At 41.6% G+C, this 15,498-nt stretch overlaps 1 pseudogene; it reads left to right on the top strand.

Moving 5' to 3' along the window:
• The first annotated feature begins 926 nt into the window (after window positions 1–926).
• Window positions 927–2,896, top strand: LOC109218945 (annotated as a pseudogene).
• The last annotated feature ends 12,602 nt before the right edge of the window (window positions 2,897–15,498 follow it).

Genomic DNA, 15,498 nt, shown 5'->3' with positions numbered 1-15,498 from the left:
ATATAGTTTTTTTCTCTGTTTATTCATCTTCAATTTTTTTTTTTCTCCAAACCACCCATGCATCTCCGCACCATTTCATAAATATTGGCATATGCTCTTATTTAATGTTGGAAACATTTTCTTCATTGTTTAACCATTGAGTGAACGCAATAAATTGGAAAATCAAAATGAAAATCAAGCTAAATTACGTTAAAATTGCAAATAATGAGAAGTAAGTAGGGTACATGCAAGGCTTTCCTTCCCTTTGAATCTTATTCATACATATTATTATTTTAAATATTGACACCAAAAAAATACAAAAAATAGCGTAGGAGAACTGCATCTGTGAATATATACTTTTAACTCTACAGGAATAGTCTATGGTCTAACTTAATACTCCTGCATTCCTGTAGACCGTTTATGTATCGTATAATTCTAATTTTAAAAAAGGTGACGTGACATAACTCGTAGATATTTAGCTAAACATGAATAATATTATTAATTATTTTCCGCGATTTATCTTTAGTATTTCAGTTAGTTTTCTAAAACAGTTAGAATCTCTTATCACTATTATATATGGAAGTTCCATTAATATCTTTTGACTTGAAAAAACAAAATCCAAACAATAGTCCATGGATTTTTCTTTTATAGCAAGATAATAATTAAATAAGGTGACCATATATATATTTTATGGTAAGATGTTCAAACAAAATGCTGTGTACCTATGATTTATCCCAAGATTCTATGTAATAGATTACTAGAACTATTTTGAATATGATTACTAAATAGGTTTATGGTTAGTCATTGAATTTGACTCCATTTTCATTGATGGCTTCCTTCCAGTTCCCAGCCTATTTAAACTCATCAAACTTTTCATTTTCCAACATCACAAATTCCATCTGTCTCTCAATATCTCTTTCTATAACATTTCGCTTTCCTTCAGTCTCATGGATTTGGCTATGGTGACAACGGACTCCAACTGGTGGGTTTTTACACTACCTGCTTTTCTGGGTTCTAAAAATCTTCTTGATCAATACATAATCGTTTCCATTGTTTTTGCCTTTCTTTCTATCACTCTAATCACCTGGGCTTGTTCTCCCGGAGGCGTAGCTTGGAAAAATGGTCGTAACCGTTGTGGAAAAATCCCAATTCCTGGACCCCGTGGTTTTCCAATTATCAGTAGCCTTTTCACTCTAAGCCGCGGCTTGGCTCATCGCTCTTTAGCCTCCGTGGCTTGGACTCATCAAGCTAAACAACTTATGGCTTTTAGCCTTGGTTCTACCCCTGTAGTTGTATCCTCCGATCCTCAAATAGCTAAAGAGATTTTAACTTCTCCTCATTTCGCTGATCGTCCCATCAAACAATCCGCTAAGAGCCTTATGTTTAGCCGAGCCATTGGATTCGCTCCTAATGGAACTTACTGGCGTCTCTTGCGCCGTATTGCTTCTTCACATCTCTTTGCGCCGAAGCGAATTGCAGCCCATGAGACGGGCCGTCAACTTGACTGCTCCATTATGGTACATGACATAGTAAATGAGCAGTTGTAAAATGGGACAGTTTCTTTGAGGAAACATTTGCAGTTGGCTGCTTTGAATAATATAATGGGAAGTGTTTTTGGAAAGCGCTATAATAAAGATAGCAAGGAGTTAGTGGAGCTGCAAGATATGGTGAAGGAAGGATTTGAATTACTCGGTGCTTTTAATTGGTCTGATTATCTTCCGTGGCTTAGGTTTTCTATGACCCTTCGGGTATTGTCCAACGTTGTGAAGCTCTTGTGCCACGTGTACAAAAGCTTGTCAAAACCATTATTGAGGAACACAGATGCAGTGCTATATCCAAAATGGTGTCGGATAATGCAGATTTTGTGGACGTTCTTTTGTCTCTTGACGGAGAAGAAAAGCTACCGGAAGATGACATGGTTGCCGTTTTATGGGTACGTAAAAATAATATATTTACATAACTGTAATTATTCACATTTAATATGGGTTTTAAATAGGGTGCCAACACATTAATTTCTGGCAAAAGGTTATATAATAATTGCAGAGGCGGACTCATAATTTGAAGGTAGCGGGGGTATCTGAGTAAATTATTCAACCAGTGCCCCAATCAGACTTTTGATCTTATGGGTTCCAAGCAATATATATGATCCTTCTCAACATATATATATATTATGATTAGTTGTGTTTAATTTTTTAACATGTTCATAATATCCTGGTTGTTTAAATTCTTTTGATTAGACAACTTTTTACAAGTGTTGACGTGTAATGGTTCTTAATTTATTGTTGTAATGCAGGAAATGATTTTCAGAGGGACTGACACTACAACACTTCTAACTGAATGGGTGATGGCGGAGCTTATATTAAATCCCGAAGTGCAAAAGAAGTTACAAAAAGAAGTTGATAACATTACAATGGGAAAAGTTGTGACTGATGCTGATATTACTCGGATGCCGTATTTACAAGCGGTTGTAAAGGAAACTCTGAGAACTCATCCACCGGGTCCACTTCTCTCCTGGGCAAGGCTTTCTACATCTGATGTTATGTTAAGCAACGGCATGGTTGTTCCTTCCCACACGACAGCAATGGTTAATATCTGGGCTATTACCCATGATTCTGATGTGTAGGAGAATCCACTTGAGTTCAAACCTGAACGGTTCATAGTGGTTGAAGGTGGTTCAATGGTGGACGTCAGGGGTGGTGACCTTCGTTTGGCACCGTTTGGGGCAGGAAGGAGAGTATGTCCGGGGAAGAACTTAGGGTTGGTCACGGTGATGTTATGGGTGGCAAAATTAGTGCAGAATTTCAAGTGGGTCGAGGATGGAGTCCACGCAGTTGACATGAAAGAAGTTCTGAAATTATCTTGTGAAATGAGGAACCCCCTCACTGCTATGGCTATTCATAGGAATGTTCCATTTTAGGGGTTCTGCGTGTGTTTTATTTTTTCGATATTTTCTACATCTCTGAACCTTATAGATTGAACTTGATTGCTAAATTTGGGACAGGATATGATAAGTAGTATTCCTGCATATAGTATGGGCTCCTATTTCGAACCTATATAGAGAGTCGTGACTTTGTGCATGCTTTCTTGTTTCGGAAAAAATATTGTGCTTTGCTCCAAGTCAGCTATTAATAATAATATTAATATTTTTTTTAATATTTGGTAATTTACTATTGATGATTGATCCACTCTTTCACACTTTTCTCATCAAAATTAGTTAAATATCTTTGAAAGTTGTAAAAAGGTTACTCATATCTTTTAGATACGTCATACTCCCATTTAAGAATATGTGAACCAAAAATGCCCATTGATTAAGATTCAGTGGCCGATGTAGAGTATAGTTACTGGGTTCCCGGGAACCCGATAACTTTTGCGGAGACCTTGTATTTTTATTAAAAAATCCATTAAATAGCTACAAATATATAATTGTAAACCTAGTTATTATTCTATATTAATTTGAAATTATAATAGGAACTCATAAACTTCAAATCCTGGATTCGCTTATGTTAAGATTAAATGAAACGGTAATGTTATCAACAAGCAACATTGTGTATTATTTTGATAGACTGTAAAGTTTTTTATTAATATTGACCAAAACATGTCCATTAGCTTCTTTTTCTTTTGGAGGGGGGTTTTGGTTTGGGGGGGGGGGGGGTGTTATGAAAGATGCTACATAAAAGATATTAGGAGGTTTGACTATTCTTAACAAAAGATGGTCGTACATAGAAGTGGCAAACGGGCTGGTCGGGTCGAATATGGTTTGGATCGAAAATGGGTAATGAAAACAGATAAATTATCTAATTCGACCCATATTTAATACGGATAAAAAATGGTTAACTGACGGATAATATGGGTAACCATATTATCCATGACTTCTATAATATGATCACTTTTGGGAGAATTTCTAGTCTCCCAAACATGAGGAACCCCAAATGTGAGGCTTTATAAATATAAAAGTTAAACTCATTGGTTATCCATTGGTTACCCATTGGTTATTCATTTTCTAAATGGATAATATGGTTCTTATCCATATTTGACCCGTTTTTAAAAAGTTCGTTATCCAACCCATTTTTAATGGATAATATGGGTCGTTAACACTATATTTGGATCATTGTTATCCATTGTTTTATAATGTGTTGTATTCTACTGTATTGTATTATATTGTATTGTATCGTTTTATGAGTACAACGTTTGAATAGATTGTATCGTTTGCTGTTGTTAAATATTGTTTAGTTTTTTGATTTGACTATATCGTATTGTACTGTAACCGATAAGTTCACTAAAAATCCTCAATTGTTTTAAATAAAATTTATCAAGAATTACACATAAAAATAATTTAAAACAACTTCTTTATACTAATTTATGATTAATTACGTTGCTTGAAAAGAAGAGCAAAAACCTAAGAAAAAAGTTTAACTAATATTAGCAACAAAAAAAATTAAAATGATGGAAAGAGACAAAGAATTGAACGGAGACTTAGATAAAAAGAACGGGGCAAACCAACTCTACAAAAGATGGAAGAAGACAAAGTAGGTCAACAGGTTGGAGATTTGGAGTTAAAATAAAATAAAAAATTAAATAATAAAATATAATTATAGAGTAATAAGTAATGGCATAATTGGAAAAAAAGGAAACGATCCCACCACACCAAATCGGTTGTTTCATAAAATAGGGCTTTTGGTTGTCCGGAACAATTGACTTAACAATACGATACAACCAATTTTAAATAAACAATCAAAACAAACATTATTTTGGGATAACAATACAATACAATACAATGGGTAACAACCATCCAGACAAGCTGTAACTGTTTTCTTTTAACCATTTTCCCACCACTGAGTCATATGGAATTTCGCACCGGGTCCTGATGTTAGGATGGCCGGCTGCCCGGATCATACTCGTAATCAATTAACGAAAACGGGTCAAAAATGCCCCTAACATATTGATAATAGTCTAAGTTTGCTCTCCTTCCACCTATTGAGCCACGATTGTCCTTAACGTTAACTTTCGGATTAAAAGTACCCCTTCTTTAACAGAATTATGAGATGGTATATGTGGGTCCTTTAATTAAATAGAGGGCGCTAATTTATTGGTCCACGTGGCTATTATACCTAACTGTCAAAGGCGCGTTTTATGTCACACAAAAATAGCCTGCGCGGCAGCCATGTCTCTCACTTGACTTCAGCCTGCTCCAACACTTAGCCAAAATTTTAGCAACTTTGGACTTAGAATATTTTAGACAGATTTCAACGTAGTAAGTTTAGGAGTGATTTTAGGCAACAAAAAATAAGTAAAGGCAACAGAAATTTAGATGAACACAAGGCACAATATACAGGAAACTCTTTTCCCAACATTGTATTTAACTCGAGCATACAAAAAAACTTAAACTCGAAGTACAATGCCGTGTACAAGATCACTCTTGACCCTCACAAGACTACTCTTAGCCTTAGGTGTTTTCACTCTTGAAAACCAGACTTAGGACTCTTTCCTAACTCAATTGTGTACTCCTACACGTTTTTCTCTTATGCCACAAACATAAATGGTGTTGCCCATTTATAACACAAGAACCAACCCATTTTTCTTACATTAGTCGCCTTAGGCATAGACACTTGTCCCACACAGCCCACTATTTTAGCCTAATGTATTTGATAACCCCCAACACTAGGAACATGTGAAGATCATGCCAATAATAATGGAAACATGGCCAAAAATGTTCTAACTCCCATCTGCCAGCATTTTGAACAAAGCCAACTGCTGCCCATGTGCACAGCATGTGCCGTAACCGCTCTTGACTTGGTCAATCAGAAGCTTGGTGCCCATTTCGTGCCTTGGCTTGAATCAAGCGCCAATTCCATTGTATCCAACTGTATTGTGCCACATTTTGCCTATTCCATTGCCCACGACCATGGCCCTTTGCCGTGCCCCAGTGTCATGACAAGTCTGTCCCGCGCACTGCCTTCCGTTGCACTTTAGCTTGCCTTTGCTACTTCGTTTTTGCCTTGCCTTGGTATCACTGCCTCATGCCTTGATTCCTTTGCCATGATCAAGTGTCACCCTCAGCCCGCAACTCATTTTCAAGCTCTTTCCAAGCTACCTGGCCTCCGTCAAAGCCTTGGGCATCACTTGCTCGTTTCCCTTTGTGACTTGGTGCTACTCGTGCACATGCCTTGCAACACTCTTGCTGCCTCATGACAGCGCTCTCGTTGTCAAGTCAAGCTCAAAGTGGCGAAGGTCTAACAAACCACCCACACCCTTTGGAACTCGACGTCCTCGTCGAGGTTAGCTCAATTTATGAGTCCTAAAGGGTTGACAAGCAACGCCCCTTGGCCTCCCTTCTCTTCAGCTACAATTGCGTTAACTCCAGCCACTTGTTTGTCACTGGTCATTGCCTCTAATGCAGCCCTCTTATCTGCGGCAGTCATATCATTTAACACTGCCTTTTTCGGGCAGTCCCTAGCTCGATGTGGTCCATCACAAAGGAAACAACCATTGAATTTCCTGCCCTTCTCCTTGCATTTTGAAGTTCCAGCCTTATGCTTTCCCTTCCCCTTGTCTTCATTAGCATTGTTGTTTCACATTTCTTCCACTCCTTTGCCTTGTCCTTCTTTCCGTCGTTGGAATTTGAAGCAAAAATCTCACCACTCAAGTGAAAATCACCCAATGCATCAGCTGCAGCCACAATACTTGCGAGGTTTTCAATATTCTGCCTTTGCAACTCCAATTGTGCCCACTATTGCAGCCCGCTCATGAAGTTGTGCCAATTTTTCTTCTGACATATTGCTGATACTCAACATCAAAGAAGTGAACTCTTTGACAATGCTCTAACTGATCCGGTTTGCTTCAACTTTTTCAGTTTGTCCCTAGCAATCCAAGACGTATTGCTAGGAAGGAACTAATCCTTCAATTCCTTTTTAAGCCGCTCCCACGACTCAATCTTTGGTCTGCCCAAACTTTCATCTTCAGCCACACAAGTGCACCACCATAACTTAGCATCTTCACTCAAATACATGCTAGTCAAGGTTACTTTCTCCCTCTCATCTTGCACACGAATAGCATGAAAGTAATGCTCCATATCCCAAAGAAAATTCTCCAATTCACGTGCACTCCTTTCACCACCAAATGCCTTAGGTTCAGGAATTTTCACATTGAGACGATCAATACCACGTTGAGGAGCATCCTCGCCCACAGCACGTCGCAGTATCACTATCTCGGCTTTCAGATCCGCATTCTCTTGACTTAGCCTTGCCAATTCTGCCTCAAGGTAGGCAAGCCTTGTCACGAGAGTCTAAATTTCTTCACCTTGAGGAATATTTCCCAACAATGCCCCCAGTTTCGTTAGCCTTTCCCACAGTTTGTTGTTACCACCGGCCATGTTCTGAAACAAGACCACGAAATCTGCCACTGCCCGTCGTGCCTCCGTCACGAACCTGCTCCCCTCTGATACTAGTTGTCATAGGCGCATTTTATGTCACACAAAAACAGCCTGCGCGGCAGCCAAGTCTCACACTTGACTTTAGCCTGCTCCAACACTTAGCCAAAATTTCAGCAACTTTGGAATTAGAATATTTTAGACAGCTTTCAACGTAGTAAGTTTAGGACTGATTTTAGGCAATGAAAAATAAGTAAAGGCAACAGAAATTTAGATGAACACAAGGCACAATATACAGGAAACTCATTTCCCAACTTTGTATTTAACTCGAGCATACAAAGAAACTCAAACTCGAAGTACAGTGCCATGCACAAGAAGATCACTCTTGACCCTCACAAGACTACTCTTAGCCTTAGGTGTTTTCACTCTTGAAAACTAGACTTAGGACTCTTTCCTAACTCAATTGTGTACTCTTACACGTTTTTCTCTTATGCTACAAACATAAAGGGTGCTGCCCATTTATAACACATGAACCAGCCCCTTTTTCTTACATTAGTTGCCTTATGCTTAGACACTTGTCCCACACAGCCCACTATTTTAGCCTAATGTAGTTGACAACCCCCAACTACTAGGAACATGTAATGATCATGCCAATAATAATGGAAACATGGCCAAAAACGTGCTAACTCCCATCTGCCAGCATTTTGAACAAAGCCAACTGCTGCCCATGTGCATAGCATGTGCCGTAAACGCTCTTGACTTGGTCAAGCTAAAGCTTGGTGCCCATTTTCGTGCCAAAGCTTGAATCAGGCGCCAATGCCATTGTATCCAGCTGCATTGTGCAACATTTTGCCTATGCCATTGCCCACGAACATGGCCCTTTGTTGTGCCCCAATGTCATGACAAGTTTGTCCCGTGCACTGCCTTCCGTTGCACTTAAGCTTGCCTTTGCCACTTTGTTTTTGCCTTGCCTTGGCATCACTGCCTCATGCCTTGATGCCTTTGCCATGATCAAGTGTCACCCTCAACCCGCAACTCATTGTCAAGCCCTTGCCAAGCTGCCTCGCCTCCGTCAAAGCCTTGGCCATCACTTGCCCGTTTCCCTTTGTGACTTGGTGTTACTCGTGCACCTGCCTTGCAACACTCTTGGTACCTCATGACAACGCTCTCGTTTTGAAGTCAAGCTCAATGTGGCGGAGGTCTAACACTAACCCATAAATGATAGGGGCATTTTTCTACTTTGTAAGTCTGTTGCTAAATTTCAAACTCGAAGAACGATTGAAAGGGCTTTATCATAAACTAATGTATTATTTGGTCAGTCCACGTCATATGCATGTTCTTCCTATTTGATTATGCTTCCTTAATTTAGTTTAATTGATCTACCCCCATTGAATTAAGGGTTTCTGTGCTATTTGCTCGTATCCCGTTTCTTTAATATCTTGATTTAGAAGACGTATTCTTCGTGAAGCTGCGATTTTTTGTTAAAAACTAGTGCAAACAAGCTCCAATCGGTCCCATATCTAGGTTTAACTAAGCTTCTTCATCCTACAAAATGGTGGAACCTTTGAAATCCAGCCCCAACAATCACCAAACTCATATGTGTGAACAAATAAATCCATATGGGTCGGGTTATTTATCAGTCGGGTTATTTAGGGGTTGGGTATAATAGCCACATGGATCCATAAATTAGCGCCGCCTATTTAATTAGAGGACCCACATATACCATCTCATAATTCTTTTAAAGGAGGGGTACTTTTAATCCAAAAGTTAATGTTAAGGGCAATTGTGGCCCAAAAGATGGAAGGAGGGCAAATTTAGACTATTTTCAATATGTTAGGGGCATTTTTTTTACCCTTTTTCGATTAATTATTATATTTCTTTACGAAATTACTTCTTTTTTTTAGCCCTTTTTAGTCTGTGCATCTTTCTCACTATTGAAAGTTCATCTAGCTCCAATACATGGCTAGATCATCGACTACTGGATTTACTTCTTTGTAAATATACATTATAAGTGGAACTCAAAGGCTAAGAAGTAATATCCTCCAATAATCACTTTAGTTAGCATATTATTTCCATATTGAATCGTGGAAATGGCCTCTGGAGTCTGATTCTATTTGCAAAATTATCAGAATTTGTTGTGGTGATATCGCTAATCTGGATTTGTGTATTATAAGCTGAAAGTTCAGCCAATGTGTTAATTGTGAAATTAATTAAGACTTATACCTGCATCCATGTTCACGAGACTATTTTTTTTCTTCTCCTCTATATAGAGTTGTGATATGAAACAACTTAAGTTTGTTCAAGTTTCACTTTGCAAATACACTAAAACGTCTAATTTAGAATATGAAAAGAGTCTCTTCCTCGAGCTAACCATTGAAAGCTTGTCCGTAAAAGCTGCAAACCAGTTATAAAGTGAATCAAGCTTAAGTGAAACATTACTGTCATAATTAGTTTACTAGAACACGCCTCAGGCGCACCCAAAATAGGCGATATCCAAAGACTTGGCTGAAGTAAAGTAAGAACACGCTCCAACCGATGGAGCCGCCGGACGGCAACAGGCCGTCGCGTATGGATCAACAGAAAAGCCCCCAACCATGTGTATTCCAAATAGTAGAAGAAATCCCAGCAATAACATCATATGTGAACACAGTGGTTAACCCGATAGGCTCTACAGCAACCCCACTCGTCAAGAACAAAAAGCGGTGATAGCAAGGAGAACAACACACAATGGAATGCCAGCAATGATTTTCAAGAAAGGGACTACTATGGAGTCGTGGCAGTTGAATGCAGGAGAACTATTGTGGGGAGATTCTTGAAGGTTCGCCATCAAATTGAAAAAATTAGGTCTCGCTTCTTGGAGCGATTTCCGCTGAAGGGGTAAGTCAAGATTGGAATATTTGAAAACTACAACATTTTTCTGGATTTTACAAATGATGAAGACTTCAATACAGTATGGTACAAGAGAGTTCTGGACATTGAGGGACACCAAATGTGGCTACAGAAATGGAGTCCCGACTTCAAACCAGAGGAGGACATGCCTATTGTTCCACTACGGATCCTCCTTCCAAGGCTACCTTTTAACCTTCATACGTGGCACTATGTAAAACAAATTGAAGGGGAGTTTGGTACTCCACTGGAGATGGATGTTGCTACGAGGGGAAAAACTAGAACAAGTGTGTCCAAAGTTAGGGTTGAGGTGGATCTTCTTAAGCTTTTACCTAACAATGTTTGGGTCGGTGACGAAGATGATGACTCTTCATTGAAACGTTTCGAACAAAAATTGGAATATGAAAGTGTGCCTAAGTACTATAGGCACTGCAGAAAGCTGGGGCATGAGTTGTTAAAATGTAGAGTGGTAGAGAAGATGAGAATTGCTTAAAAGAAAGAAGAGGAGAAGACCATGATGAACGTCTCTCTTAATCAGACGCATTAATAGGGAGGAGGAAACAAGGTCACATGTGGGGAGGGATTGATCACTAACAACAACATGGAAACACAAGAAAAGGAAAAAGAAGTGGTAACATTGGAAGGAAAATCACCAATAGATCAGAAGAATGAAAAGATTGATGATGTCAATTCTGATAACGGAAAAGGAGAAAGAGAGATGTGACGACCCGGCCAGTCGTCTTAAGAATTTACGCCCCAATCCCCTATTAAATGCTTCCCCCGTATTTATTTCTGCTATTTTGAATTTTCCGGGATGTTCGATTTTGTGTTTCGGAGAGTTTTGGGACACTTAGTCCCTAAATGAGAGCTAAGTGTTGGAAATTTGACCGTAGTCGGAACAGTGTGAAGACGGCCTCGGAATGGAATTTCGATGATTCCGTTAGCTCCGTTGGGTGATTTCGGATTTAGGATCGTGTTCGGATTGTGTTTTGGAGGTCCGTAGCTAATTTAGGCTTGAAATGCCGAAAAATGGAATTTTGAAGTTTCCGGTTCGATAGTGGGATTTTGATCCGAGGGTCGGAAAGGAATTCCGGAAGTTGGAGTAGCTCCGTAGTGTTGAATGTGATGTGTGTGCAAAATTTCAGGTCATTCGGACAAGGTTGAATAGACTTTTCGATCGAAAGCGTAAATTTTGAGTTTTTGAAGTTCATAGGCTTGAATCCGATGTTAAATTGGTGTTTCGATGTTGTTTTAGGTGTTTCATGGAGTGGTATAAGTTTGGGCAGTGGTATTAGACTTGTTTGTGTTTTTGGTTGAGGTCCTGGGGGCCTCGGGATGGTTTCGGAAGGTTTTCGGAAGAGTTGGGAGTTATTTGAGTAGCTTTAGCTGCTGGTTTTCTGTCATAACCGCACCTGCAGTTGGGTCCCGCAGGTGCGTAGCCACAGAAGCAGAGATTGGGAGAAGCCAGCAGGGACCGCAGAAGCAGGAGCTTCACCGCAGAAGCGAGCCCGCATCTGCGTAAGGTTAACCGCAGGTGTGGAAGCTTAGCTTTAAGTGAAACGTTGCAGATGCGATCGTTTGTTAAGTTAGCATTACCTGTTTACTTGGTACGAAATTGAGCTTAATTGAGTATTCCTTGTGTTGTTGCTGCTTGTTTTACTTTAGGACTACGGTACGGCATCTCGGGAGATCCCCTGCATGTATTCATGATTGAGCTGAGGTGCGGGATACCGAGAGATCCCTAGCACGTATATTGAGGATACCAAGAGATCCTCGGGATACCAGGAGATCCCCAGCACATGTTGAGGACACCGAGAGATCCTCGGGATACCAAGAGATCCCTGGCGTATATTGAGGGTACTAAGAGATCCTCGGGATACTGAGAGATCCCCGGTTATTATCCTTGTGAAGAGTGGTATTTCCTTGTATTTGTTTTGCCTCTGTTTCAGTTATTGAGTTCATTATTTTCCTGTATTGAATTCTTATTGTTAGCTTTCAACTGTACTGCTTATCTCATTCTATGATACCTTATATTTTTATTTTATCTAGTAGGCCCCTGAGCTTCCTCGTCACTACCCGACCGAGGTTAGGCTTGGCACTTACTAAGTACCGCTGTGGTGTACACATGCCCCTTCTGCGCATGTTTTTCATGTGCAGATCCAGGTACTTCGACTCAGCCCTATCACTCTTGAGGCGAGGCGATCCTTCGGAGACTTCGAGTTATAACTGCCACGTCCGCAGACCGAGGAGTCTCTCTCCATTCTCTCTTGTAGTTACAGTCCTTCTGTATTTACCTTGTTTTAGACATTCTGGAGGTAGAGCACTATGTAGTATCCTTAGCTTGTGATTTCACGAGATTCTGGGTTTTGGGAAAAGTATTAGTGTTTGAGAATTGATATTGTGTATGCCGAGCGGCACTATTAAACACTGTTTTATTCACTATATCGGGTTTTATCTGTTTTCTTCTGCAAGTTGTTTTTTTTTTGCATTAACAGGATTACATAGTCGTAGGGACTAGGTGCCGTCACGATGGTTCACGGAGGGCGAACTGGGGTCGTGACATGTTGGTATCAGAGCTCTAGGTTCATAGGAGTCATGAATCACAAGCCGGTTTATTAGAGTCTCGCTGATCGGTACGGAGACGTCTGTACTTTTCTACGAGAGGCTATGCAACTGTTAGGAAAATTCCACTTCATTTGATTTCCTTGTCGTGCGAGATTTGATGTCACAATTCTAAACTTCTGTCTTCTATTCTCTCACAGATGGTGAGGACACGTGCTACTCGAGATGATCAGGCACCTGCGCCCCCTACTAGAGCCGTCAGAGGCCGAGGCCGGGGTAGAGGCCGAGGATGCGCTCGTGGCGCAGCCAGAGCACCCGAGCGAGCTGCCACCAAGGTGCCACCAGCAGTGCCAGCCGGAGTCCAGACACCTAATACGTTTGCTACTACTACTCCAGCACTCCAGGAAACTCTGGCGCAGTTTATTAGTATGTACACCACTCTAGCTCAGGCAGGGTTGCTTCCCCTTGCTGCAGCTACATCCCAGGCCGGGGGAGGAGCACAGACTCCCGTCGCCCGCGCTCCTGAGCAGCGAGTGCATATTGATCAGGTCCCAGAGGTTATTCCTGTACAGCCGGTAGCCCCAGCTCAGCCCGAGGAGAGGGCAGTAGTTTCAGAGGAGGAGCAGAAGAGTCTTGAGAGGTTCAAGAAGTATCAACCTCCTACATTCAGCGGGCTAGCCTCAGATGATGCCCTTGGATTTCTTGAGGAGTGCTACCGTATCCTCCGTACTATGGGCATATCAGGATCGAGCGGGGTTTCCTTCACTACCTTCCTGCTTCGAGGAGCCGCCTATCAGTGGTGCGTGCTTATGAGTTAGATAGTCCGGATGAGGCAGCTTCCCTGACTTGGGCTCAATTTTCAGATATGTTCACGAGGGAGTATGTCCCCCAGAGTCTCGGGGACGCTTGGCGCATAGATTTTGAGCATTTGTGCCAGGGTACTATGACTGTCTCAGAGTATGCTGTCCGTTACACCGACTTGGCTAGACATGCACCAGCTTTGGTTTCTATGGTTCGCGAGAAAGTTTGCCGGTTTATTGAGGGACTTATTCCCAGCATCAGGTCTAGCATGGCTCGTGAGTTAGAGATGGATATTTCTTATCAGCAGGTGGTGAGCATTGCTAGGAGGATTGAGGGTATGCATGCTAGGGATAGAGAGGAGAGGAAGGCCAAGAGGTCTCGAGAGTCGGGCCATTATTCTGGTGCCCGTGCCCCAGCTGCAGGTCGTCATGGTAGGGGTTATGTGAGTCACGCCGTTCATTCAGCTCTTCCAACAGCCAGTGGTATTCCAGCTCCACCTAGGCCTCAGGAGCCTTATTATGCACCTCCGGTATCTAGTGCGCCTCCTGCACGGGGTACTTCCAGCGGCCAGTCCAGCAGACCTGGCCCGAGTCAGTCACAACCGCCACGTCTTCCCAGAGCTTGTTTTGAGTGTGGTGACACATGCCAAGTGGTGAGGGATTGCCCTAGACTTGGGAGGGCTGCACCTCCACAGACTTCTCAGCCACAGCGCGCCTCGTAGAGTTCTTAGGCTATGATCACTGCACTAGTTGCTACCTGCTCAGCCAACTAGAGGTGGAGGTTGAGGAGGTACAGGTCGCCCTCGAGGGGGAGGCCAAGCCAGATACAATGCTCTTCCTGCCCGTACTGAGGTTGTCGCCTCTGATTCTATCATCACAGGTGCTATCTTGGTCTGTCATAGAGATGCATCGGTTTTATTCGATCTAGGCTCCACTTATTCTTATGTGTCTTCTTATTTTGCTACGCATTTGGGTGTATTTTGGGATTCTTTGAGTTCCCCTTTTTATGTTTGTACTCCCGTGGGAAATTCTCTTATTGTGGACTGCGTTTATCGATCATGTTTGGTTGCTCTTAGTGGTTTTGAGACCAGAGCCAATTTATTGTTACTCAGCATGGTTGATTTTGATATTATCTTGGGCATGGACTTGTTGCCGCCCCATTATGCTATTCTTGATTGCCACGCCAAAACCGTGACGCTAGCTATGCCAGGTATACCGCGTGTTGAGTGGAGGGGTGCTTTAGATCACACTCCCAGTAGAGTTATTTCTTTCCTTAAGGCTCAGTGTATGGTTGAGAAGGGCTGTGACACATATCTAGCTTATGTGAGAGATGTCAGTATGGATACCCCTTCTGTTGATTCAGTCCTAGTAGTACGGGATTTCTCTGATGTGTTTCTAGCTGACCTTCCGGGCATGCCGCCCGATAGAGATATTTTGGCATTGATCGGTTGCCGGGCACTCATCCCATTTCTATTCCTCCGTACCGTATGGCTCCTCTGAGTTGAAGGAGTTGAAGGAGCAGTTACAGGAATTGCTTGATAAGGGTTTCATTCGGCCCAGTGTATCACCTTGGGGTGCTCTTGTCTTATTTGTGAAGAAGAAGAAGGATGGTTCTATGCGTATGTGTATTGATTATCGCCAGCTGAAAAAGGTTACAGTGAAGAACCGTTATCCCTTGCCTCGTATTGATGACCTGTTTGATCAGTTACAGGGTGCTCGTGTGTTTTCTAAGATTGACTTGCGTTCAGGCTATCATCAGTTGAAGATTCGGGAGCCAAATATCCTGAAGACTGCCTTCAGGACTCGGTATGGTCATTACGAGTTCCTTGTTATGTCATTTGGGCTGACCAATGCCCTAGCAGCTTTCATGCATTTGATGCACAATGTATTCAGCCTATTAGGCTA

This window comes from Nicotiana attenuata, unplaced genomic scaffold, assembly GCF_001879085.1.
Source record: "Nicotiana attenuata strain UT unplaced genomic scaffold, NIATTr2, whole genome shotgun sequence".
NCBI classification, from domain to species: Eukaryota; Viridiplantae; Streptophyta; class Magnoliopsida; order Solanales; family Solanaceae; genus Nicotiana; species Nicotiana attenuata.
The sequence above is the reverse complement of the archived record's forward strand: the minus strand, read 5'-3'. Positions and strand labels throughout refer to the sequence as shown.